This window comes from Trichomycterus rosablanca, chromosome 7 (genome assembly GCF_030014385.1).
Source record: "Trichomycterus rosablanca isolate fTriRos1 chromosome 7, fTriRos1.hap1, whole genome shotgun sequence".
Taxonomy (NCBI): Eukaryota; Metazoa; Chordata; class Actinopteri; order Siluriformes; family Trichomycteridae; genus Trichomycterus; species Trichomycterus rosablanca.
This window is the reverse complement of record NC_085994.1, coordinates 12,959,708-12,985,151: the sequence shown is the minus strand read 5'-3', so window position 1 is coordinate 12,985,151 and position 25,444 is coordinate 12,959,708. Positions and strand designations below refer to the sequence as shown.

Genomic DNA, 25,444 nt, shown 5'->3' with positions numbered 1-25,444 from the left:
TTAAAATTGTGATGCTTAAACAGCTTTACACCTGACTTTTGAAATTCATGTCTTGTTAACAACTCGTCTCCGTCAGTCGCGCTCAGTTCTGTTCGCCGACACATTATGGTGAAGCTGGATACAGTCGTCTCGCACACACGTAAATCCAAACTTGCAGAAATGTGAAGAAATAGCACTCCCGTCAAAATAAAAACAATCCTGTTATATGGCATGTGTGATATACATTTATTTATGTCTGATTTTTAATTGCCACTGACATGAGGTCCGGTTGGGGATGGCCGTACAATGCCCAGGTCTGCAGTAGCTAGTAGTTATTTTAGTACAAACTAAATAGGCTTATTGAAAAACCTGTTTAGTTAAAGCTATTTCCAATAACATTCATAACTATAACATGTCAGCTGTATCAGAACTTAACATTCGGGTATGAGGATCACTTTTGCAATACATTTAATATACTACAAACAGTCTGTTTACAGCAGCTCACCACTGATAAATGCACTTCCAGTCAACAATTAAAGATCTTTTGTTTACAATAACAATGTAAATGCAAAACGGTTTCCCTGTTAAGACATAGAACTAAAGCACAGTTTTTAAGAGCAGATGCATCGGGAAAACAGGATTACAGAATTTTCCATAACACTGGTGTTGTGGTGAACACATGGTGCATTGAACACAAGGTGCATTGTAAGCTAATTCTGTAATCTATACAACATTGGCTTTCTTCACTGGCACTGGCACCATTTAGGCTACATTTTACAGTTGCAGTATTTAGCAGACACTTTAACCCAAGGGACTTACAATTATGACTAAATACAGTTTAAGTAATCAGGGACCCAACAGTGGCAACTTGGCGATGGTGGAATTTGAAACGGCAACCTTCTGAATACTGGTCCAGTAACTTATCCGCCGATACTCGTTGGTTATTAATTTTTGTATCATTAAACAACCCTAATGAGTTTTGTTCTAAATAAAACCTCATAACTTATAATGTCAAAGTATTACAGTTACCTGGACAACGCTCACTGTGCCTTGGTACTATTCCTTTTTATTATTTTCTTTTTGGATTCTGTGAGGTGTGATGCTGTTAGGCTAAATACCAGTCAGCTCCAATTTTGTGCTCCTTTTAACAAGTTAAATATTTGCAGCTCCAAAAAGAACAAGAAGCTCGGGAAGTTAAATAAACAGACCATGTTCTTTGAATTTTTTGCCTGTTACTTTTCACCTTAGTCCAACCCTGCTTTCCTGCCTTCTTGTCTCCATTTTCCAATTTATGAGAATAACCGTTCCAGAGATGTTCTGTAGATAAAAATGGTAGTGGTAAGAAAGTCCTTTGCAAGCCAGAAGTAGGAAGAAGGTTAATAGTGGTGCTGAGTGCTATACAGGCGCCTGAACTGGTGCTTATTTACTGCCGGGCTACTTGTGGGGGCAGACTCGTAGCCCAAGGCTGATTGGCTTGTAATGAGTTCAGAAACCCCAGGATGGAGTTAAAGAAAAGCAAATGAACACAGAGGCTGAGAAATCACTACGACATTCATAGGTCAGGAAAACAGGAGGAGGGAAAGATTCCATGGTGAGCTGGAAGAAAATGTTAAAGAGATTGTGAACTGTGTTGTCCCCTTTCAGCTCAGTGGAACATGCACATGTGCGAGCACTCACCCTTTTGGCACTTTTTTTTTTCCATGCGTGGTGTCTGGCTTGCACTATAAGAACTGCACGGTTTATGACATAAAAGCCTACTGAAGCCTAATGTCACCCGAAGCTGAGATTTAGCAGCACTGTACTCGTATCTCAAAAAAGGCATTAAATTAAATTCTTGTATTACACAGACTTGTTTTTTTCCTCCCTAAGCCGAGTCAGATTGCTAACAACAGTTCCCACTAGACTGAAATAGAGGATTGGGGGAGGACAGTAGTAACACCATAGTTCTATGGAAAGCTGCCGTCATATCTGGTCTGAACTGCTGGATCATTCTGCAGTTCTAATATTACAGTTGTGTCTTCTAGCTTGTAGTAGTTATGCCCAGACAATGAAACGGTGCAAGGCTATATGAACTAAGCAAAAGGAATGAGCAATGCAGCCAAAAACCTTAATCATTTATTCTATCCGTTTTTCAGGAATGCAGTAACACACCCCAGACAGGAACTGGTATCATTTACCAAGGCAACATTTAAAGGGCCATCCTTGATCATGATGTACATCATTTTATTGCACTGTAACAATATTCATCACTATACAGAACTTTTTACCTACATAAAAAGATGTTAGATTAAAAAATCTGGAGCAACATTTAATTAAAACATAATAATAATTCTATTAATGCTGTTCGTGTTATTTCAATTTCTTTCCAACAGCTCTCCAACCTACAGCTTTCTACAGAGTGAAAGTGCTGATTTAAAACTCACCCTCACCCACCTTTAGTGGACATGCATGCATTTTGAGATTCTAAACCAAACAGGTAAACCTTCTTTTGCATTTATATTACTTAAAATCATGAAAAACTGAACTATCGGGCATTAGTATCACAAACGGAGGCTGTTTCCTGCCAGTATGGTGTCTGACTGCATGTTAAACTCATTTTTTATAAAAGGTAGAACTCCGTTCTTATTACCTTACGATAACTAAACTAATGCTGTCTTAAAGAGCTTCAACAGACTGACTGCATCTCTATTCTTTAATTAGCAAGTTTAGTTAGCACTTGTAATGAACTGTTTGATACTGTGTAAAATCAACATTCTGAACACTGAACTGGTTCTGATGTGATGTTCATCTTACTGTTCTATATTACTGCCACGTTCACTACGTTAAGCTGTTTCATTCAAAATGGCCTTGTTGATATGAAACTCAGTGATGTGTTTTATATTGTATAAATGCTTTATGCTTGTCAGTTAATTGTCGAATAATTACACCCCTAAAAGCACCGATTTGTGTTTAGCTGTAAACATGTATAAATCGTCTGCTGCTTTCTCACAATTTTATATAGAAACTAACAATCACAAACACCTGGACAGATAATATTTTCACAATAAAATAATTGCTATTTGTATTGCAGTTACTTTTTAAGTAAAACAAAAAAAACTTGAACACACTCCTGTTGTGAAATGTCAAAATGTAACACAAAAGTTAAAAACAGAGGGACGTCAGCCGATGACAATGCAGAAATGTTTAGCTGACACAGGAGTGGTGGTGCACTGTTCTCCTGAGCGCAAACATGACCCTGACCTGCAACCTCATCACAGAAGTCAACATCTTAAATATGCAAAACAGCATTTAGAAAGCAAGTCCTGTAGAAGGCATAATTATTGGTTATAATTACGAAAGGTACAACTGGTGCAGCAGTTGATTAAAAAAGGGACAATCTGCCATGTAAAGCACAGGGAAAATGCTTCAGGGTTGTGTGGAAACCAGTGCCACAGATAAATCAAACAATGGTTTTCACTAAATGCCAGCAAATTCTGAAAGCAAATACAACAGCCAAGAAATTGTCAAGTTAAAAACACTTGATCACAACTAGAGAAACAGCTGAACAAGCGAGTAATGGACATAAACTGCTGGCTAAATAACAGTATGCATCAGTAATTGAACACCCAGATCATTAGCATTTGTAAAATTTCAAAGCAACATTATCTTAATAAAACAAAAGCAAGATATTAGAAACAAAACAATTGATACAATTATTTAAAGGAAAATCAAGTCAGCACCCCTTCTCCTTGCTGGCCATCACGTTTACCATTGCACTACAGAAACTTTATATGCAATAGATAATATTTATAGATATTTTATCATAATACCACTCATATTTACCATTATTGTTGTTTGTTCATTACTGTTATTATTAGTCATTCTAAACATGCTGGATATTACACATACTATTTTCTGAATAGGCGTCACATGACAAATTATTTTTAAAATTATTTTCAGTTTAATGACACACTGTTACACTGTCTTGGCTCACTTTTACAAGTTTTTTTTTCTCATAGGACAGAAGGATTGTTTTTTTTTCACTGGAATTACTAAGACAAAAGACACTAAATTCACGGCAGGATGGCAGCACAGTGGCCATTCTAGTGCTAAATAATAAAATAGCTTTTCTAAAACCTGTCCCAACACTCGGACCTCCCAAACTCAAACAGGGCAAACAAACAACATCTTAAAAACTATTGTTTCTGAAAGAGACATCGAGCTCTAGGAATGCTCATGGTCAACTGGTTAACCAATACCTGAGAAAGAAGTCATCATTTGTTTAAACAATAATTTCCAACCACTACTCCTTGTTTCCAATTGAGAGCACAGCTACTGTCTGTATAGAGTGCCTATCTGAAACCCAGCCACTATCCGTGCTGTGTGCACGTGCCAGCTCTGTGTACAGCTGCATTTGGGATTCTACTTAAATCTTTTATATCTAGTTAAATATTGCACTACTAAACTATCTTGCATTAGACCCACAAACAGAAGCAGCTTTGCATCATTGTGTAGTCGGACTTCATGTTACACTCTACACATGTGGATCTGTGTGTGATGATGTGAATATTTTACATCATGTTGCAGTATAAAGGTAGAACTCGGTTTATCATCTTATAATGACCACACGGATGCTGTCAGAATGAGCTTTAATATACCAACTGCTTCTTACTTAACGATTAGCATGTTTAAAAAGCACTTGTAATGAACTGTCCGTTACTGTCTCTACATTCTGAATGTTGAACTGGTTTTGTTCACAGTGTTCATTTTACTGTTCCACATTACTGTCACGTTCACCATCACACTCCTGTTAATTAAAGCATGAACACTTGTTGAAATAAATCATTGTGATGTGTTTTATAAATTGATGGGACACAAAGCTTGTTGGCTCTCAGTTAATCTTTGACTAATAGTAGATTATTAGTTAAAACAAACTGTCCAAATTTGCATACTTAGTAAACGCTGATACAGTCTAAAGTTTGTACAAAATACAGATATTTATTTAACTGCTTTATCTGCTTGCTCATAAGACATGAATTCACACTTAACTGATGTGTTACCTGGTAAGTTTTAGTCACAAAATTGTTTACCAGTGACACAACCCATTTGAGACACAACCCATTTGAGACACAACCCACTTTAACTGCTATCATTAGGTTGATTATCTTAAATTCGTCTTGGCCTTTAAAATTCAAACTGCATTTGTTCCCACTTTTATAAGTCTTAGTATGCAGCCACCTTGAAGCCAAAATTTTAACAGGACTGATCCAGACTGTCTTGCTAGAGATACATTTGACCCTGCTAGTCTAAACACGAACAAATCCCATCAGAAACAAAAGAGTGGTCTTAAATCGAAAGTAACTGAGAGGGACACTTAACCTATAATGTTAACTCAAAAGCAGTCACATAAACAATGTTTTAAATGGTAGCCTTGCCATGAACTAAACTTTGTGAAGCTTGCCGTTTTTAAACCGCTCCCCAAACAATAGAAAAAAGTTTCAATATGCAAACTTATCAGCTTTATTTTGGATAGAATTATGTTTAAAAGAAGCTGAAGGACAACTGTGTCTGCCAAGAATTGTGTTTTGAGCTAAATCCATAATGCCATGGGCTTTTCAGGACTATAGTAAAAACTCTGCTTAATGATTCCTGTAATCCAAGATGACAATGCCATTTACATTCTATAAATATGATTTACAAGTGGTTTGATCAATGTACAGATAAATACAAGAACATTCCATGATGTCTCTATTCACAAGATTTTAAAAAGTGAAGGATCTTTATGGGAGGTTCTAGAGTGCAGCCTGTAAATAAGATCGCTACCTTTCTCATTTTTTAACTGGATATTCTTTTTAGCAATAGTTAAACATTACTGCTATGGTACAGCATAACAAAAAGGATCAAAGCTGTCTTGTAGCCAAAGGGTGGTCATACTGCTTATAGTATACTTTATATGAATAAGATGAATAAGCTATTATGGGTTTGTAATGTTTTGTTCTTTACCCAGTCATACTGCAACTTGGGCGATAGAATTTAGCCAGCAGTTTCAAAGTGAACCTTTCCCAACCTGTCAGTAGCAACTGGGGCAAAAATCTCTCGTTGTGGAACAGCTTTTCAATTTGCAGCATTATACAAAGAGCTCCCACTGTTTAATGTGATTAGGGATGGGGGTGAATACTGAATGAAAGAAGCTTCCACTGAAACTTATTCAAAAAGCCTTGGTCTCCTCTCCCTTTCCTTCTCATTCTGGAGGAGGTCTGTCTCACTGTACCAAACATGGTGCAATTACTTAAGTGAAATTTAGTCACGAAGCAATAAATATTCATATTCTAAAGTTAAAATGTACAACAGCAAAGAGGGAATAAAAATGAAGATACACAAAAATCAGTTAAAAAGCAAGAGCTAATGCAGACACCATTAAAGCTCAGTAAATACAATTAAAAGATTTGTGATGCAATTTGCCATAATGTACAACGTGTCTCTGTGCAACTGTAGTAGAATGTTCTACTACAGGCTCTACAAGATCCAATGGACTTAGCAGAGAGCACTAAAAGAAGATGGCAAACTTTTTTTAGAGAAGATGTTTAGTTCCACTCTCAGTACAAGTATTTTAAATGACACATAGTTCACAGTCAGCCAACAGTCTCAAAAAGGCTTTTCAAATGAACACCAGCTCTGCAAAGACCTTGTCAGAACCGCTTAAAGAAGCTTTTGAAAAGGTTTAAGAAAACAAAAATCCTTACTGAAACATCTATTCCCACTTGTTTATGTTCTTTATAGCACTGTGTGCTGTACGCAAGAGCTACCATTTAACCATATACATCAACTTATTTTAAACAAGCTATAAGCTTCAATTAAATTAAGACTGAGCAACTGTACTAACCCTCAGTGAAACCAACAAACCATAAATTTAAAGAAAAAAAAACTAACAAACATAAGCTACCACAGGCCACACAAGTACAATTCAGCAAACCTTTAAGTTCAGCAAAGTCATCCAGGCAAAAAATGTAACAATGAATATCTAACAAATAGCAAACTAGCAGCCAAACAAACATGGAAATTGCAATGCAGACACAATTCAACAAACACCAAAGTCAAGCCAGACAAGCAAAATGTACCAAACATAGTAACTGAGCAGGCCGGAATCAAAAATCAGATAGGTTAAGCCAAGCAAAGTCAAATAAAACAGATCAAATGTAACACACAGCTAAGTCTTGCCACACCAAACAGACAAAACTGAACATACCACTAAGCCTTTCCAGGCCAAACAGATTAAAATCATTAAACAGCAAGGTCAGGAACAACAGGCAAAATTCAACAATAATGAATTAGCAACTAGACATCATTAAACACCAAAAAGAAAGCTACAGAATATAAAGGTACATTTGGAACAGCAGGTCAGTTTTATTCACAGGTCAAGAAGTGCAAAGCTAGCATTAGGGTGTGTTAGCTTAGCTTAGCTTGTTACAGCTATATCTACCCTGTTGCTAAGTAAAAACTACAAAACACTGAAATAAAAGTTAAAATATAAAGAAAAGAAAAGATTATATTTGTCTGTGGTTTAACATAGATAAAGAGCTAACAAACGTGAGTACAAGCACCTGCTAATTACTTGCTAATTAAAGAAGCTAACACTATTAGCATATTACCTTAATTTGTAAATGTGGAAAAATGTTCCTGCTTCATGTTATATTATAGAACTATATTTATATTTAAAAATGAAAACAAAATCAGTGCAAAAACTGTTATACACAGTGTTTAATCATGATTATTTTAAGCAGCACAACAAACACACCTTACCTTACAAACGCTATTACCACAACAGGAAGTGACCTCACAGGAAGGACTCACAACTGAGGGGTATGTCCAAACTGTTTAGGCCACAGCTATATTGAAATTGAATTTAAATCTCCCACCCACACCAGCCCTCAGGTTTGATTTAAAAAAATAAACCACAATGACACGAATAATAAATAAATTACATCAGCATAAAGAGGATTCAAAGCAGTTTATCTTTAGTTGAATAGTGGTATAAACTCAAGATTTGATGCATTATATGTTAAACATTCATTCATAATTTCTGTCTGTTTTTCACTACTTTATCCTGGTCAGGGTCGCAGTGAGTCTGATTTATTGAGCTAAAGACATTAAAACATCTCAGACAGGCCGCCAGTTCACCACAGGACAAACACACACATTCACATACACACTCTCACATCTTGGGCAATTTTTGGTAGCTTCAACTGGCCTAACTGCACACAGATATAGGGAGAACATGCGAACTCCACACAGAATGTATTTATTATGATGTATTATTTACATCATGTTTTATACACTTTGGTTCCATTCATGACACAAGAGTCATCAGTTCAAGTTCAATATCGAATGCATTCATGGACAATTTTGTATATCCAATTTACCTCACTTGCATGTCTTCGGATTGTGGGAGGAAACCGGAGCTACCGGAGGAAACTCACACAGACACGGGAAGAACATGCAAACTCCACACAGAAAGGACCGAACCAGGGATTTCACCTGGGAAGCAAAAACAGGACCTTCTTGCTGTGAGGCGACAGTGCTACCCACCGAGCCAGCGTGCCGCCAACTCCACAAAAAAACAAATTGAACCCAGGCCCTTCTTTGCTGTGATGTGAAAGCGCTACCAACTGCGCCACCTACATGTTTGTTCTTCATGATAAATAATAAACCTACATTCCAAAAATGTTAGCATCAATATTTAAAAGAAACAAGATTTGACAATCTGATTTAAACGCATTTTTAATGCATTTTACTCACAATTTCACATTGTTTCATTCAACATTTCATTTTATGTTTCAGTTTCATCAACCACTTTATTCTGGTCAGGGTTACAGCGGGACTGGTTTTACTGAAAAACACCAATCCATCGCAGAGCTTTCACCATCAAACACCCCCCTTCCCCATTACCCCAAGACATAGCCAGTCATATCTGTGTAGATTCCCAGTCTGCATTCATAATACAATCTAGCTATGTTTTTTTCATGTGTTGAATAATTACTAAGTAGCGTATAATATGTACTAACTAGTCCTTAATTAACTAATTAACTGACTTGATAAACATGATGTTGACAAACAGACATGACAAATGATGTTTGGATAGTTCTGCTTTAGAGGCCTTCAACCCTACACGTCTTTTTATTCAATCAAATGTGAAAAAGTAAATGCACACTCCATAACTTCAACACATGTTACATTCTTTTCCAATATGTTAAATTCTACAATCGAACTGTAATTTAAATGTGCAGGTATTTTCTTGCTGTAGAGTGTTGTGCTAACTTAGTACTGTTTTGCATAATACGGAGATGGAACTTTTCTATCATGGTGGAAGTGGCCTCTACCAGGATGATAATGCCCCTATCGGCAGGATATTAGGGGTCACTGAATGGTTGTGAGTATAAAAATTATGTAAATCATATGATATAGCCATCACAGTCATCACTGGCTGTGACAGAATGGTCTTCTATCCATGCAGGGCAACTTAGGACTTGTACAAAGTAAGGCGAGGCACAGTAGTTGCTTGGTGGTTTTTGGTTGCCCATTAAGTTAAATAATGTAGGTATTTCTTTTTTAGTTGTCTGTCACGTACCTGTAGATCGTATTAGGATTATGAAATATTAAATAACAGGCTAGTGTATGTTATTCTAATATAACCACTGTGTGACTAATATCAATGCAGTGCTGGTATTAGACGTCCCAATCAAAGCTTTTATCCTAGTAGGAGACGATAGCTCAAAATTGTAAGTAATAACAAGCCTTACTGAAAGCCAAATAAGAACCCTTCTCTACACTGTTCTTTATTTGCAGACTGCCAGTCGGCCCGCATACATTTGAAATACACATACTCACTTCAATTTCTTACGCTGCACACGCTGACATATGTAAGGCTTGTTTTAAATTTGTTTACTCCTGAGCAATTGCCTATAAACAAACCGAATGCATTTCTATCAAAATGCTTCTCCATTTCTGCATGTTGGCTTCCAGACACATTCTAGACTTCTAAATGCAGGATGGCAAACAAAACCTGACACATCAGCGCATCTCATCTCAAGGATAACGCTTTAAATAAATCAGGACTATAAACAGAATGTGGTGGCAAAAAAAAAGAAAAGAGACAACAAAAAAGGAGAAAACAAAGTGTTACAATTTTTTTCAAGCTGGGTGTCCCTGACTGGGATGAAGAATGACATGTCTGTCTAGTGAAGGTGTTCACGGCTTCAGGAGAGCCGCTGAGTGAAATGGATTACATCATCAGAGTGCAAAATGATGATGGCTTATGTGTTGTGATGATTATTAGAATCACTATGATACTTAGTAGCCCCCCTATTTGCTTCACTTAGTTTTGGCCATGCTTGGAAAAATTACTTTGAGATGTTGCCACAGCAGATCAATCTGTTCCGCTTACCTGATGTGGCACATTTTTACACTGGATGGCCTTTCTGATCCAACCCTCCTTATTTTATCTGGACTGGGGAACGGTACTGAGAGCACACTGACAAGTGCACCCCCATTGACTAGGCTGTTCAGCCAGCTTCCACCCTCCCCAGACACAGCCAATCATAAACATAAAAAGTAACGCAACACATGACAACAATGTGACATTTTAATTCTCTGATCAGGAAGCACCAGTACCTTCTCGTTTTCTGTAAGCCAGATTAGCTAAGATAGAATTTCCTTCTCACTGCCAAATACTTAAACCAGCCAGGACTGAGTGAAGTCTTTTCAAATAGAGGTCAATATAAAGCAAAACTATGAGAAGATAATATTTCCTTTAAAGAAATTGTTGAGCTCTTGGTAAATATTCTGCTAATAACTATGAGACTAAAAGTGTCAAGCCTATGAGTGCTGTTCATCCCCATACAGCCCATTATGAAGTGCTAGTGAGAGAATGTGAAGTGTGCTAATTGAAATATGTGTCATATTCACGAGCAAAGCCTATGGGTACAAATTACATTCTAAACTAAGTAGCTTAAGGTAGGAGTGTGTTAGATTATTTAAAACATATCTGTCTAAGCAAGCCCATCTTTAAAATAAGGTCATTCTTTATAGTTAAAAAAATCTCTACAGAGAATAAAAAACAATAAAAAGCATCTGTATAGGGTAAACCGAAATAATCATGCTGTTCTTAAGCAAGAAACGATCTATTTGGTTCAAAATAACCTTGTCTGTTGGTACCTAAATCCGATGGTATGTGTTGCTTCTGTACAGACTTCAAAAAAGTTTGGGATGGTACCAGGTCATACCACAATAGGTTAAAACATAAAAAATTGTCTGCTTTGTGAAATTACATACACTTTTATTACCACATGTATGAATTCCATTTGGTATTCCACCCACACCCATAGCTTACGGGTGGATCAAATCAATATAAATATTGTAGAAATAATATGCTTTCATATAAAAGATGCTTTAACAAGTTTGGCATGGTAAAATTTCAGAGGTACAAAGCTCCTACTTTAACCCCACTCAACACCTGTGCAATGAATTGGAACATTAAAAGCATGTCAAGTCTTCTCATCCAACATCAGTACCTGATCTGTATAAATGCTCTTTTGACTGGAATGGGCAGTGTGGTGGTTGTTATTACCCATGGTTTTGGTGCTTAGTGTACCTGAAAGTGCCATTAATAAAGCATGTAAAATCTACTAAGGAAAAGATTAACCCCAGACATCACAGACACACTGACTGAAAAAACAAGAGCCATATGGGCAAGACACTTGTTTTCCTGTTAAAATTTCTAGGTTGTCTATGGTCCTTCCATGACATTTTCATGCAGGTATGGGTCTGTGTAATTAATAATCTGCTGAAGCTGTAACTCGCTCCAATCAACAGAGTCCAGCACCATCTGGACCATCACAGTCTAGAATGATAAAAGGCAACAGAGGACTACAGCAATAATGTCAAGCCTATGAAGGCTATGAACTGGTTAGAAAAATTAAAGACACTGGCCTTAAAGTATTAAAATAATCTCTCCATTCATGGTCTTCTAGCATTAAGAGATCTCCTACAGAGTCAGAGCTGCCGGGTAGTCTACCAACACCAAAAAACATACAGCCGAGGAAGGCTACTCAGGGCCCATATTTCAGAATGGAGTACACATGTAGCTCTGAATTTGGAATTCACAACTCAGCTGTATATTTGGACAACCTTTAAGACATGGCAAGGTTTTCCTTAAATGTATGTTATTCATACTTTGCAAATAGGCCAGGATTCTTTCTGTATAAAGTTTGCACTTTCTTACTATTATATTATTTTTTATTGTTATATATTTTTTTATTTAATAATTTAGTAAAGGCCCACACACAATTCTGTTTTGGATCAACTAGACATGTCTATGTTCCAGGCATCAATTTGGAATAATAATAAATAAGATAGTAATAATACTAATAACAAAAACAGTAATATGCATGCAGTATTAACAAATTATTGTTTTTTATTTATGTTGGCATTTAAAATGTTTGCATTTTTGTTTTTGAGGTTTGTAAACCAAATATGTTAAATTTATCTTTTATTATCGTTTATAAGACCTAAAGGGTTTGTATTTGTAGCTGTAAAACAGCTTTTTGCATCACACAATTGATGTTTTCCTTGTGTTTTAGGTAAAATTATGAAAACATTTATAGTGAGCTAGTACCTGAAGAAACACAATTTATTTCTTGTGAGCATCACTAATGTCTGCTGCCACTTATGCTAAGCAGGAAGCTTGATTAAGGGGTTAAAATGTTCCCACTTCTTTAATCAATGGGGAAAAAACAGTCTTTATTTTCAGGAGCTCTTAAGTGTATAAATCTCTCTAAAAGCCTGGCTGTTTCATTCTGTCTTCCCTGCTGTCTCCTCCCACCCCTCTAGCTGGCAGTACCTATAATCATTCATCCAGCAGATATCTTCTGCTACTGTGACATGAAGATGTCTAGAAAAAGATGCCGTTTGGAAAAATATACACAGTAAAAGTACATGTAAAAAAGGATGACAGCAAACAAATTTCCATTAAAGTTAACTATTTTGGTCAATATCAGTCTCACAAATAGATACACAATTATTTATTAGTTAGCTGACTGACTGAGGTGTTCTGTTATTACAGAAAATCTCACCACCATTTCTGGAAACATATGGTCGAAGAATCCCGGACAACTGCATTGGACAAGTTAGCAAGTTTAATATTTTGATCATATTATTCATATATTTATTCACTGTATGTTTTACCACCACTTTATTCTGGTCAGGGTTGTGTTAGGTCCGAGTGACTGGCGAAAGGCAGGAAATACCCCAGACAGGTCACCAGTCCATCACAAGGGCACACACACACTTCGGCAATTTTAGTAGCTCCAGTGGGCCTGACTACATATCTTTGGACTTGTGAGAGGATACAGATAGGACCCTGGCTGTCTGTCTGGGGAATCAACCCCAGGCCATTCTTGCTGTGAGGCAACAGCACTGGAATCACTGGGCGCAGTGCAGAAACACACCTCAGAAAGAATGCCAATACATCTCGGGAACCACGTCAACTCCCACCCCGCCCCCGCCCTAAGACATAGGCAATCATGTCTGTATGTAAATGCCTGACCAACCAATAGCACCAATAGGGATTCAAACCCTGAATCCCAACAGTAGTGACCTAGTGCAATTTACTGCTGTGCCACCTAAGCGCCTAAGGCTTTATTTACCTGTTTTGCACTTTGTTCTCTGCAAATCTGGTGCATATTGCAGCTTACTGGAACAATTAAGCCTTTTAAGACAGGGATATGTAACAAAACCGCTTTTTGCTGGCTGTGGCACTGAGCGGCAAGCTTACAAAAAACAAGCAGTTTTGTATTAGTTGTTACAGTTTATTTTAGGTTTAAAAAAGAAAGTTTTGCAACAATCATCAATTAGGATAATAACAAAGGAAGTGAATTAAATAAACATTTTATTATTTTCACCAAAAGGTACATTAAATCTAATTTAAGAGCTACGAAGCCACAAGTCATTTCAGGATTAGTGAACATGAGCATGCTATCTAAAAAGCTAACTCAGTCTACCTGTTTCCTGTGTTAACAGTCGCCATGGTGTATTTTCAAGTTGAACACAACAGTTCAGGGTTTCATGAATACAGTGTAAAAGCAGTTTTGCCACCTATTGTGTGAATGCAGCCTAGAATTATAACTGTGACAGTCCTGCCCCATGCACATCACCACCACTACACTAAGCACAGACTGTATAATAGGGCCTAAGTTCCAGAACCATGGCCAGCACCCACCAAGACACTACGTAAAGACTACGTGATGGGAGACCTAAGCCAGCAAAAATGTCAGCACCAGGGACAGCACCTATCGCAGCCCCATTGTCAGTCATCAAACAGTCCAGAACCATGGACAGCACCCACCTATCCAATGAAAGCACGTTGTACTGTATAACAGGACTTCAGACAGCAACAGTTCCAGCACCAAGGGCCGCACCAATCATGTCGCCACAGGGGGGCATTACGCAGTTCAACACCATGGACAGCACTCACTAAGCGTATACTGCAAAACAGGGCCTCAGACCGCACCGGTTCCAGCACCAAGGACAGCACCAGTCATCACACATTCCATCACCATGGACAGAGCCCACCAGCACAAGCACAGAATGACTAACAGAATCTTGGTCTGACTCTCTGGGTGTGTTCGAAAACCTAGTGAGCTCTCTACATAGACAGCATTTTACGTCATCCTACGTGCGCTCCCGAGTAGAAGACTGTTAGAAATCCCAGATGCCTTAATATGCTCACTAGTAAGGTATCTTAAAATTTCAACAGTATTTTGACAGAAGAACGAGTGAGCATCTGATGTTGCCTTAGCGGCAAAGGCAATCCCAGCATTCAGTGCGGCACTGCGACAGAAAAATAAAAAATATGGTGGAAGACGCAAAGCACAGAACGGACTGATTTTCAAACGTAAATAAATTATCACTGATTTTTTTTTTTTTTGCATGTTCGGGCTTGTCAGGGACAGTTTAACCGTTTTTGGTACACAGAAGGAGATGTTATTTGACATGCTAGTTGTGCCACCTCATCCCATTGGTTTAAATGGCATGATGCTAACTGTGTTAGCTTAGTAAGCGAAACCCGATGTTATCGCTGTCTAAGAAGTGCGTTCAAATAACTTGCCTTATGGGGAGATGACTTATAAAAATCCTCTCTACTTAGGCAGCTGCCTATGTACAGTAGACAGTAAGACAGCAAGGCAGCTCCATAGGTTTTCGAACACACCCAAAATAGTCTCTTCAACAATATACTGTTGCAGAAAAGTGAAGAAGACAAAAGCAACAGCAGAAATGAAAACTTTCGAAAATATCTAAGAAAGAAAGCTTTTTTTAAAAACAGACACATCCTCCGCAGGGAGATGCCAGGCAGTGAGATTAACTTCAACATGAAACTATATGATGGTTACATAAACAGTAAAAATACAAAAATAACACAAAAATATAAATAAAAAGATGATAAATATAATACAATATAGAAGATAGATAGGTTTAGCATGTGATTAAAAGGTTAAAAATAATGTGTAATCACAGCAGCAGAGTTCAGGTTGTATAAATCTCTGAGAGGTCAAAAGTAGATTATTTACCACAGCAAGGGGGAAGGTCAGTGGTTCCTAAGCCGTGACCCTGACCCGTATAAAGTAATGATAAAACATGAAAAGGATTTGAATGTGAAATTGTTCTGTCGTTAATCATTTAAATTATACAAATGCATAAAAGTTTCCATGTTTGAGTGAGAACTGCAGCACACTCTCCCGAGAGGGGATGCATCTGTAAGTAGGACTGGCACATGCCAGAGGGTGGGTTAGGGTGAATCAGATTTCAGCACAGCTCACTCTGTACCACTTTTAAGAGATATGCAGCTCCACTCTCCTCTCACTGAAGATCAACCACCAGCTGTTAAAAATGAATTAAACGAGCATTTTTACCTGACACCATTAAACAAACTATGACTTCTTTCTTGGTGATTGGTTAATCAGTTAATCATTAACATTCCTAGATGGTAATTAGTCATATTGCTCAGTTCAATTAAAAAATTCCACCCCCGTTCTCCATCGTGCTGCACTTTCATGAACACTAAAAACACTTCCTTTTCCTCTGCACAAGTTTTCCTTTCAATTTCTCACTTAGAAATTTTACCTTATTTCATCCACAGACATGGATGGCATAGCCCCTGTAGAGTTCCCTAGGAACATCGCGTTGACACACAGATGTTCTAAGCAATTTGTAAGATAACGTTTTGCAAAATATACAACTTATCCAGGTGACACATACAGTAATGTAGTAACAGCTCATGATGCCACCAGAGACATAAAATAAATACTTAAATCATACAAAATATATGAAACATATCTGTTCATAAATCTGTTCGTGCTTTCTGAATTTAAATCTACCACAATTCTACAGTCTACCATAACTCATACAAGCAAAAAATATCTTTTAATTGTGTACATGAATAAGCGAGTAAACATTATAAATAATGGCATTTAAATAATCAAAACACATACAACATTTCACTATTGGGGAACCAATTACAACCCTTAAACTCATTTACATTCAAGACCCTATGGTTGATTCTAATTCCATCTTATACACCAAGAGCCATCGGAAGCACTTTAATGATGCCTTCAAGTAATATTCATTATGTTTTTGTACCATCAAGCTGTGCATATCGGGGGTCATTTTCTTAAGTCTAAAAAACAGTGCAAGAGAATGAGAGCCAGAAAAAGAAAGTAATAGAGTAGGAGTTAGAAACAGCAGGAGAGAAAAGGTTGAATAAGAGCGTTCTTTTCTTTCAAAACCTGGAGGCTCAACTGTCTCAGAAAAGACATACTACTCCCTTAATCTGCATACAGCTGACACGGATGTGAGTTATATCTCATCTAAATGTAAATTAGGTGTTTTATATCTTCAGTAAACAGTTTATATTACTATGGACTGTTTTAATAAAGCAATTAGAATTTATTACCTAGTTACTAAAGACATAAGCCGTTTCTCAGAGTTTATATTTTTATGCAAAACCTTAAGCTATACTTTATAAAAATAAATAAATAAAAACAGTCAAATTGGAAGCAGAAGGCAAGATAAGTAATAGCTTTAAGTCAAATAAATACATTTCCTTAAATTCCTTTTCTTCACTCAGCAGTAAATTATGCTTTTTTGTGCGCCTGTGTTACGTCACACCTATGCACACTTTCCATGCATTAGATTTAGATAACATTGAATATACTGCCACTGTTGGGCCCCTGAGCAAGGCTCTTAAAAATCAACATGAACACTATCACTGTTCACAGAAAAACTTTGTTTTTACCATAGGCTTGGGGGCTACGCGCAAGACAGAAGCCCCCACTCCAAAGTCTGCATGTTAAAGCACAACTAAAGTCTGAAGGAGAGTGGTGTGGTTAGATAAAACAAAAACTGAGGCATTTTGCTACGATGTCCAGACTCATGTTTGAAAGAAAAAACATGCAGCATTTAAATTTAACATGTATGTACCTGCTGTCAAGTATAGTGTTGGTACCATTATGCTATGAAGCTGTTTTGGTTCTAGTAGAACTGGTCCAGAATAGAAATAAACTTTGAAAACTTTCCTGTAACTTGATTGGCACGACAAATCCCAATATGCTTTATGTACAAAAGTATTTAGACACATCTTCTAATTTTTAAATGCATATGTTTCAACCACATCAATTGATAAAGGGTGTAATATATTAATTATGTAAAGTAATATAGATGCTTCCTACTTTGCAGCAACAGTTTACAGATTTTTTTTCCTGTTCCAGCTTTTCCCTGTGCACAAAGCAAGGTCCATAAAGACATGAAGAAAAACTTGGTTTAAAGAAAAACCAGTGGCCTGGACAGAACCCTGAACTCGGTCCCATTGAACAGCTTTGAAATTACAGTGTATCACAAAAGTGAGTACACCCCTCACATTTCTGCAGATATTTAAGTATATCTTTTCATGGGACAACACTGACAAAATGACACTTTGACACAATGAAAAGTAGTGTGTGCAGCTTATATAACAGTGTAAATTTATTCTTCCCTCAAAATAACTCAATATACAGCCATTAATGTCTAAACCACCGGCAACAAAAGTGAGTACACCCCTAAGAGACTACACCCCTAAATGTCCAAATTGAGCACTGCTTGTCATTTTCCCTCCAAAATGTCATGTGACTCGTTAGTGTTACTAGGTCTCAGGTGTGCATAGGGAGCAGGTGTGTTCAATTTAGTAGTACAGCTCTCACACTCTCTCATACTGGTCACTGAAAGTTCCAACATGGCACCTCATGGCAAAGAACTCTCTGAGGATCTTAAAAGACGAATTGTTGCGCTACATGAAGATGGCCAAGGCTACAAGAAGATTGCCAACACCCTGAAACTGAGCTGCAGCACAGTGGCCAAGATCATCCAGCGTTTTAAAAGAGCAGGGTCCACTCAGAACAGACCTCGCGTTGGTCGTCCAAAGAAGCTGAGTGCACGTGCTCAGCGTCACATCCAACTGCTGTCCATACGCCGCACACTACATCAAATTGGTCTGCATGGCTGTCACCCCAGAAAGAAGCCTCTTCTTAAGTCTCTACACAAGAAAGCCCGCAAACAGTTTGCTGAAGACATGTCAACAAAGGACATGGATTACTGGAACCATGTCCTATGGTCTGATGAGACCAAGATTAATTTGTTTGGTTCAGATGGTCTCAAGCATGTGTGGCGGCAATCAGGTGAGGAGTACAAAGATAAGTGTGTCATGCCTACAGTCAAGCATGGTGGTGGGAATGCCATGGTCTGGGGCTGCATGAGTGCAGCAGGTGTTGGGGAGTTACATTCCATTGAGGGACACATGAACTCCAATATGTACTGTGAAATACTGAAGCAGAGCATGATCCCCTCCCTCCGGAAACTGGGTCGCAGGGCAGTGTTCCAGCATGATAATGACCCCAAACACACCTCTAAGACGACCACTGCTTTATTGAAGAGGCTGAGGGTAAAGGTGATGGACTGGCCAAGCATGTCTCCAGACCTAAACCCAATAGAACATCTTTGGGGCATCCTCAAAGTCTCGAATATCCGCCAGCTCCGTGATGTCTTCATGGAGGAGTGGAAAAGCATTCCAGTGGCAACCTGTGAAGCTCTGGTAAACTCCATGCCCAGGAGAGTTAAGACAGTTCTGGGAAATAATGGTGGCCACACAAAATATTGACACTTCAGGAACTTTCACTAAGGGGTGTACTCACTTTTGTTGCCGGTGGTTTAGACATTAATGGCTGTATATTGAGTTATTTTGAGGGAAGAATAAATTTACACTGTTATATAAGCTGCACACAGACTACTTTTCATTGTGTCAAAGTGTCATTTTGTCAGTGTTGTCCCATGAAAAGATATACTTAAATATCAGAAATGTGAGGGGTGTACTCACTTTTGTGATACACTGTAACTGGAACATCAATTGAGGTTTTATTGACTAACGTAAGTACCCAGCTTTTTTTTTTTTTACTAAATGGGCACAGATTCCCCACAGACATACTGTACTTCAGAAGTTAAAAAGCTAAAAGATCACACAGAGGCCACTCTTTTTTAATACCATTTGTTTTTGAAATGAGGTGTCCATCAAGCTCATGATCGGGTGTCAAAATACTTTTGCCAAATAGTGTAGCACTACATAAAGTGTAAAAGACTAAGAAAACAGTAACAAAAACAGTTTAATTAGTTTAATAATTAGGACTTTAATCTAGTAACGTATAGTAAAATTTGTTGGAAACTATTTTTAGTGTAGATTTATTTTCAAAATTAAAGAAATGGTTGCAGCCTTAAGTAATTCCAGTTGGCTTTTCTTGGTGGTGCAGGAGAGTGTAGGAATTCTTGTAATGAAAGGCATTGCCCTTTTTAGTTTTTAAATACTGTACAATTTTCCCTCTCAAGTATATCTGAGCCAGTTACCTAAGCCCAAATGTTAGGTAATTCACCACACTATAAACTAAAATTGGCTGACTGCACAGTGTAACAAAAAAAATATATAATTATTTTATAAGTCTTTATATGCCTCTCCAAAATAATCACTGGTAAAGTAACATAGCACAAACAGAGACTTAAATGGTGCTTTTAAAAACGGTCTTGTCAAAACGTTGCTAATTATAAATGAAAGTCTAAAAGCCAGCATACCTTTTGCTACCACAACGGAATTGACTCTGTATGAGTAAATTATGCCTGACCAGCCTAAGCCGCTTCCCTGTAGCGTACCCTAGGAAGTACAGTTTATAGGCGTAGCCATATTTGCTTAATTAGACCACCTAGTGACCTGAGTCACAACTGTCACAAACTTTACCATACTAGAAACACTGATTGGCTAAAGAGAGGGATGGGGGAGCTATTTTAATGCTTTATGTGCCGCACTAAGATGAACAAATGCAAAAAGAATCAGTATAAGTAAGCAAACACACAACGACAGAAATGGTGCTTGTAAAAAAGCCCTGTCAGAAAGCATTTTAGTGTTTGAATGTAGGTCTATTGGAAAACATGCTTACTGCACCATGCTGAATTTTACTCTGTTCAGCTACTAGGACTAGCCAGGTACACATGACCAGCTGATTCCAACCCATGTTTTAAATAAGACACCTGAATAGGACATGATAAATTAAAGTTGGTTCAGTAGATAATACAGGCAAGAGGTTATTTAAAAGTTAGCCATATGCTTTTTCAACTGTTGTCAGCATAACAGAATGAGTGATTAATTGTCACATTTAGGTCTTTCATATTCAATAATGTTCCTCTGTGCCTTGTCCTTTTAGTGACATTGCAGCTCAGCACTCGATAGCATTGAACACCCAAAGCAGCAGTTGGTGCTTGAGAAACGACACTTCTCTTTGTCAGCATGTAAGCAGTTAACATAGTTTAACTGCCATGTTGCTTTGCTGAAACAGCAACTGGACATTAATTTGACATTAGTGCAGCATTATCAATTCTTCTCCCTTTTCCAACTTGGGTAATGCATTTACTGGAAAGAGATTAATATCAATTCCATAAATCATTCAGGTGAAGTTCTCTAGCCAGAGACGAGCTGGTAATATCATATATGTTAGCTGATCCCTGGCTGGCCGCTCGATGCTCATAAATCAAATGTCGCTGGTACTCAAGACCAGTCAGCAGAGAAAAACAGGGAAACATATAAAATTCCCTGATTATTTATTTATATTGACTTAGTCTTGGTACATTTATGCTTCTCATATCCTTTGTTTGTTTGTCAATGCCTTTGACCACCCACAAAAAAACATAATGCAAAGCGTTTACAACAATGTCAGCCTCCAAAACCAACCAGCATTTAATCTTGCACAGAATACAGTGCATTAACTAGACAAGACTAAAATACCTCTAAAAGCAGTTACATATACAGTGTATCACAAAAGTGAGTACACCCCTCACATTTCTGCAAATATTTTATTATATCTTTTCATGGGACAACACTATAGAAATAAAACTTGGATATAACTTAGAGTGGTCAGTGTACAACTTGTATAGCAGTGTAGATTTACTGTCTTCTGAAAATAACTCAACACACAGCCATTAATGTCTAAATGGCTGGCAACATAAGTGAGTACACCCCACAGTGAACATGTCCAAATTGTGCCCAAAGTGTCAATATTTTGTGTGACCACCATTATTATCCAGCACTGCCTTAACCCTCCTGGGCATGGAATTCACCAGAGCTGCACAGGTTGCTACTGGAATCCTCTTCCACTCCTCCATGATGACATCACGGAGCTGGTGGATGTTAGACACCTTGAACTCCTCCACCTTCCACTTGAGGATGCGCCACAGGTGCTCAATTGGGTTTAGTCCATCACCTTTACCTTCAGCTTCCTCAGCAAGGCAGTTGTCATCTTGGAGGTTGTGTTTGGGGTCGTTATCCTGTTGGAAAACTGCCATGAGGCCCAGTTTTCGAAGGGAGGGGATCATGCTCTGTTTCAGAATGTCACAGTACATGTTGGAATTCATGTTTCCCTCAATGAACTGCAGCTCCCCAGTGCCAGCAACACTCATGCAGCCCAAGACCATGATGCTACCACCACCATGCTTGACTGTAGGCAAGATACAGTTGTCTTGGTACTTCTCACCAGGGCGCCGCCACACATGCTGGACACCATCTGAGCCAAACAAGTTTATCTTGGTCTCGTCAGACCACAGGGCATTCCAGTAATCCATGTTCTTGGACTGCTTGTCTTCAGCAAACTGTTTGCGGGCTTTCTTGTGCGTCAGCTTCCTTCTGGGATGACGACCATGCAGACCGAGTTGATGCAGTGTGCGGCGTATGGTCTGAGCACTGACAGGCTGACCTCCCACGTCTTCAACCTCTGCAGCAATGCTGGCAGCACTCATGTGTCTATTTTTTAAAGCCAACCTCTGGATATGACGCCGAACACGTGGACTCAACTTCTTTGGTCGACCCTGGCGAAGCCTGTTCCGAGTGGAACCTGTCCTGGAAAACCGCTGTATGACCTTGGCCACCATGCTGTAGCTCAGTTTCAGGGTGTTAGCAATCTTCTTATAGCCCAGGCCATCTTTGTGGAGAGCAACAATTCTATTTCTCACATCCTCAGAGAGTTCTTTGCCATGAGGTGCCATGTTGAATATCCAGTGGCCAGTATGAGAGAATTGTACCCAAAACACCAAATTTAACAGCCCTGCTCCCCATTTACACCTGGGACCTTGACACATGACACCAGGGAGGGACAACGACACATTTGGGCACAATTTGGACATGTTCACTGTGGGGTGTACTCACTTATGTTGCCAGCTATTTAGACATTAATGGCTGTGTGTTGAGTTATTTTCAGAAGACAGTAAATCTACACTGCTATACAAGCTGTACACTGACTACTCTAAGTTATATCCAAGTTTCATGTCTATAGTGTTGTCCCATGAAAAGATATAATGAAATATTTGCAGAAATGTGAGGGGTGTACTCACTTTTGTGATACACTGTATAAACAATTAGCTAGCTAGCAAAGTACAGCCAGCATAAATTTTAAACAAGTGTAAATTCATTTTGCACAATATGATGGGAGCAGTTTTGGCCACATTTTTTACTTGAGTAGTGGTGTAGAACATTTTTATGGTCTTATCAGTAATATCCTATAGGATTAAGATTACACTGGGGTACTCAATGACGTGTTGTTAACCACATGCTTTAGCTGTGTACACTAGGTCAGTACGCTTCCTTTCTAGTCGAAGGTCTCTGGAACAAATGCAATGGAAATCCTAACCAGATTTCCATAGTCTGCTACTGTAAAAGCACCCTATAACTGCTACCATTACTACATTTTACACTGTGGAATTGTGTTAGCCAGATGATTGGCCTTTTTCAATTGCACATCACTTGGGTCTCATCAGACCACAGAAATTCTTGCCACTCTATTGGAAATGAAGTTTTGCCTGTTTTTATGAGTGGGAAGAAAACCTGAGTTACTGGGAAAAAAAACCCAGCCAGGCAAAGGAAATCATGATCCACACAAACGGTGACGGAAAGCAAGGATTAAACACTAAACCTTGAATAATGCTTGGTGGCACCCGCTCTAGCAGCTGTGCCACCATGCAAGGTGAATAGAAATGATATATTTAAAATGTGTGCTCTGAGACAATAAAGCATAAAAATAGTTTAGGAGGTTGGATACTTTTTTATGAGTACCTACATTTCAGGTGTGACTGCATAACTTCAAATTTCCCATAGAAAGGCCTATTGTTGTGTGATAGAACATTGTCATGCATTGCTTTTGTCTTTCATCTGAAACCTCTGATTTCAATCATGAGCTAGAAAATTGTATACCTTTATTCTACTTTTCACAGAACAAAGCTGCACGTTGATAACAGTAAAATGTCTTGGCTATCCTAAAATTGCATTGATAAAAAACACTTCCAGAAGCTCAAAAAACCTTAAAAAGTTCTCTCCCAGGGAGGCCAGAGGCGGTGGTGAAACTTAGCCCTGTGGTGGACCGAATTGGTTGCCTGTCAGGAATATGAAAGCTGAGTCTCATCTGCTGGAGTCCCTGAACCTAATCTCCCAGCAGAGAATGATATTGTGTCTGTTCCAGAGCCCTACTGATTCACTGTCAATCCAGCCCGGAGCCGCTCTCAGCTGCCCACTTGACCTTGTCACAGAAAAAGCACTTTATTTTCATTATGCCGCCATTCATTCGACCCTCACAAAAAGAGCCAAACAAAGGCCATTTACTCAAAGCATTCTTCAAAATATTACAGCACTGTTTAATTACAGCTTTCAACATGGCAGACAGACAAGGTAAAAGAGCAGGCACTTTTGCATCAGGCTTTAAATTTTACCCCCTCTTTTTGAAAGGAGATAATTAGCCTGTAAAAGCACAGTTCACACTGAAATGTCTGGCACCACAGTGCTATTCAATTCAGCACAAGAGAGATGCTCATACTAGTAATCATATAGATCTGACAGTCTATATTATTGATAAATGTTTTATTCCAAGGCCATCATACCAGCATGGGTCATCATGGCTTTATGTTTTGTAGCTTTTATCATAAAACCAGTTTTGAAATGTACTGCCTGCAGGATATAAAACTCCTCATCAAAACTTACATGTCTTCCAGAAATACCTAAACGCAAGGCATTTTCGTTGTCAAAGATACAAGCTGTCTTGCTTTTTTATGTAGAGGTAAGTTTATATCAGCAGGTGTTGTGCAGTGTATTACAATAGCAAACAAAAGCATTTGTCAAAAAGAAAGCATACTCAGCTAAGGTTGAGGAAACAAATTACCATGCTATTTCAGAACCTTACTGTGACATGTTGGAATGCAAATGCAAAACTATAACTTGGTATAATTTAGTGATTTCAATATCTTAAAGTTTTCAAGAAAAGGTTTTTTTTTAATGCAAATTACTTAAAAACTATTTTCCACATGACTTAAATCCACTTTTTCAGTGTGTGCACTACATGAGAAACTATAACTTCAAAATTAATTTATATGGTGTAATCTTTCACATACCAGCTTCTTAACATAGCAATATACACCGATCAGTCATAACATTAAAACCAGCCCCTTGTTTCTACACTCACTGTCTATTTTATCAGCTCCACTTACCATATAGAAACACTTTGTAGTTCTACAATTATTGACTGTAGTCCATTTTTCAACATTTTCATATTTTCCAGATGTATTTTAAATGTGATTCTTATTTTAAGGTTCCTGATCATCACATAACTATAGTATTTACACTTAGACTGACATCAAAAATAATTGCTTACATTTATTCTGTATTTTAACTGTAGACATAGTGCATTTTAATATCTTTTTTTACCAAAATGAAACTATACAGTAATAGTACTTTTATGAGCATAACTAACTCCCTGTGCCTGACTCTGTGGTAGCTCAGGTTTTACAGAATAAATGACTGAATGGTCTAAGGCAGGCGATTCATCCCAGAAATTGA

At 38.0% G+C, this 25,444-nt stretch overlaps 1 protein-coding gene across 1 annotated transcript in view; it reads right to left on the bottom strand.

Moving 5' to 3' along the window:
* The window catches only part of agbl4 (AGBL carboxypeptidase 4), a 587,706-nt gene that overhangs the window by 549,970 nt on the left and 12,292 nt on the right, over window positions 1-25,444 (bottom strand). The window lies entirely within an intron of this gene.